The sequence below is a fragment of the Labrus mixtus genome, unplaced genomic scaffold (genome assembly GCF_963584025.1).
Source record: "Labrus mixtus unplaced genomic scaffold, fLabMix1.1 SCAFFOLD_49, whole genome shotgun sequence".
Classification (NCBI taxonomy): domain Eukaryota; kingdom Metazoa; phylum Chordata; class Actinopteri; order Labriformes; family Labridae; genus Labrus; species Labrus mixtus.
In genome coordinates, this window is record NW_026870198.1 from 207,501 (window position 1) to 210,000 (window position 2,500).

A 2,500-nucleotide genomic window follows, 5' to 3' on the forward strand; every position below is an offset into this window, starting at 1 on the left:
AGAAGCTAAGCAGGGTCGGGCCTGGTTAGTACTTGGATGGGAGACCGCCTGGGACTACCAGGTGCTGTAAGCTTTTTCATTGTTTTGATCATATGTTTTTTTTTTTTATCATATAGAGACATATTCACATGTCCAAAAATTCAGCCAGGATCAAGGGAATGACATCTTTAAAAGGCCCCTTTCTGCACACAATAATGGCTTACGGCCATACAACCCTGAACTAGTGCGATCTCGGAAGCTAAGCAGGGTCGGGCCTGGTTAGTACTTGGATGGGAGACCGCCTGGGAATACCAGGTGCTGTAAGCTTTTTAATTTTTTTGATCATATGTTTTTTTTTATCATAGAGAGACATATTCACATGTCCAAAAATTCAGCCAGAATCAAGGGCATGACATCTTTAAAAGGCCCCTGTCTGCACACAAAAATGGTTTACGGCCATACCACCCTGAACACGCCCGATCTCGTCCGATCTCGGAAGCTAAGCAGGGTCGGGCCTGGTTAGTACTTGGATGGGAGACCGCCTGGGAATACCAGGTGCTGTAAGCTTTTTCATTTTTTTGATGATATGTTTTTTTTTATCATATAGAGACATATTCACATGTCCAAAAATTCAGCCAGAATCAAGGGCATGACATCTTTAAAAGGCCCCTTTCTGCACACAATAATGGCTTACGGCCATACCACCCTGAACTCGTCCGATCTTGGAAGCTAAGCAGTTTTGGGCCTGGTTAGTACTTGGATGGGAGACCGCCTGGGAATACCAGGTGCTTTAAGCTTTTTCATTTTTTTGATCATATGTTTTTTTTTTATCATATAGAGACATATTCACATGTCCAAAAATTCAGCCAGAATAAAGGGAATGACATCTTTAAGGCCCATTTCTGCACACAATAATGGCTTACGGCCATACCACCCTGAACTCGTCCGATCTCGGAAGCTAAGCAGGGTCGGTCCTGGTTAGTACTTAGATGGGAGACCGCCTGGGAATACCAGGTGCTGTAAGCTTTTTCATTTTTTTGATCATATGTTTTTTTTTATCATATAGAGACATATTCACATGTCCAAAAATTCAGCCAGAATCAAGGGCATGACATCTTTAAAAGGCCCCTTTCTGCACACAATAATGGCTTACGGCCATACAACCCTGAACTCGTCCGATCTCAGAAGGTAAGCAGGGTCGGGCCTGGTTAGTACTTGGATGGGAGACAGCCTGGGAATACCAGGTGCTGTAAGCTTCTTCATTTTTTTGATCATGTGGGTTTTTTTTATCATATAGAGACATATTCACATGTCCAAAAATTCAGCCAGAATCAAGAGCATGACATCTTTAAAAGGCCCCTTTCTGCACACAATAATGGCTTATGGCCATACCACCCTGAACTCATCAGATCTTGGAAGCTAAGCAGGGTTGGGCCTGGTTAGTACCTAGATGGGAGACCGCCTGGGAATACCAGGTGCTGTAAGCTTTTTCATTTTTTTGATCATATGTTTTTTTTTTATCATATAGAGACATATTCACATGTCCAAAAATTCAGCCAGAATCAAGGGCATGACATCTTTAAAAGGCCCCTGTCTGCACACAATAATGACTTATGGCCATACCACCCTGAACACGCCCGATCTCGTCCGATCTCGGAAGCTAAGCAGGGTCGGGCCTGGTTAGTACTTGGATGGGAGACCGCCTGGGAATACCAGGTGCTGCAAGCTTTTTCATTTTTTTGATGATATGTTTTTTTTTATCATATAGAGACATATTCACATGTCCAAAAATTAAGCCAGAATAAAGGGAATGACATCTGTAAGGCCCATTTCTGCACACAATAATGGCTTACGGCCATACCACCCTGAACTCGTCCGATCTCGGAAGCTAAGCAGGGTAGGGCCTGGTTAGTACTTAGATGGGAGACCGCCTGGGAATAACAGGTGCTGTAAGCTTTTTCATTTTTTTGATCATATGTTTTTTTTTATCATATAGAGACATATTCACATGTCCATAAATTCAGCCAGAATCAAGGGCATGACATCTTTAAAAGGCCCCTTTCTGCACACAATAATGGCTTATGGCCATACCACCCTGAACACGCCCGATCTCGTCCGATCTCGGAAGCTAAGCAGGGTCAGGCCTGGTTAGTACTTGGATGGGAGACCGCCTGGGAATACCAGGTGCTGTAAGCTTTTTCATTTTTTTGATGATATGTTTTTTTTTATCATATAGAGACATATTCACATGTCCAAAAATTCAGCCAGAATCAAGGGCATGACATCTTTAAAAGGCCCCTTTCTGCACACAATAATGGCTTACGGCCATACCACCCTGAACTCGTCCGATCTTGGAAGCTAAGCAGGGTTGGGCCTGGTTAGTACTTGGATGGGAGACCGCCTGGGAATACCAGGTGCTGTAAGCTTTTTCATTGTTTTGATCATATGTTTTTTTTTTTTATCATATAGAGACATATTCACATGTCCAAAAATTCAGCCAGGATCAAGGGAATGACATCTT

The 2,500-nt window shown here is 43.0% G+C and overlaps 3 non-coding genes and 8 pseudogenes across 3 annotated transcripts; all 11 read left to right on the top strand.

The window, feature by feature from the left end:
• LOC132966235 (5S ribosomal RNA) overlaps positions 1–73 on the top strand; it is a 109-nt pseudogene extending 36 nt beyond the window's left edge.
• Positions 74–197: 124 nt separating this feature from the next.
• On the top strand, positions 198–306 carry LOC132966214 (5S ribosomal RNA; annotated as a pseudogene).
• A 121-nt stretch (positions 307–427) lies between these two features.
• On the top strand, positions 428–546 carry LOC132966791 (5S ribosomal RNA). Its single transcript, XR_009670449.1, has one exon. It is a non-coding gene; the product is annotated as a 5S ribosomal RNA (ribosomal RNA).
• Positions 547–667: 121 nt separating this feature from the next.
• LOC132966352 (5S ribosomal RNA) lies at positions 668–776 on the top strand (annotated as a pseudogene).
• Positions 777–896: 120 nt separating this feature from the next.
• Positions 897–1,005, top strand: LOC132965854 (5S ribosomal RNA; annotated as a pseudogene).
• Positions 1,006–1,126: 121 nt separating this feature from the next.
• On the top strand, positions 1,127–1,235 carry LOC132966278 (5S ribosomal RNA; annotated as a pseudogene).
• Positions 1,236–1,357: 122 nt separating this feature from the next.
• Positions 1,358–1,466, top strand: LOC132965951 (5S ribosomal RNA; annotated as a pseudogene).
• A 122-nt stretch (positions 1,467–1,588) lies between these two features.
• Positions 1,589–1,707, top strand: LOC132966739 (5S ribosomal RNA). Its single transcript, XR_009670400.1, has one exon. It is a non-coding gene; the product is annotated as a 5S ribosomal RNA (ribosomal RNA).
• A 119-nt stretch (positions 1,708–1,826) lies between these two features.
• LOC132965802 (5S ribosomal RNA) lies at positions 1,827–1,935 on the top strand (annotated as a pseudogene).
• Positions 1,936–2,056: 121 nt separating this feature from the next.
• On the top strand, positions 2,057–2,175 carry LOC132966673 (5S ribosomal RNA). The gene has a single exon (XR_009670339.1). It is a non-coding gene; the product is annotated as a 5S ribosomal RNA (ribosomal RNA).
• A 121-nt stretch (positions 2,176–2,296) lies between these two features.
• LOC132965766 (5S ribosomal RNA) lies at positions 2,297–2,405 on the top strand (annotated as a pseudogene).
• The last annotated feature ends 95 nt before the right edge of the window (positions 2,406–2,500 follow it).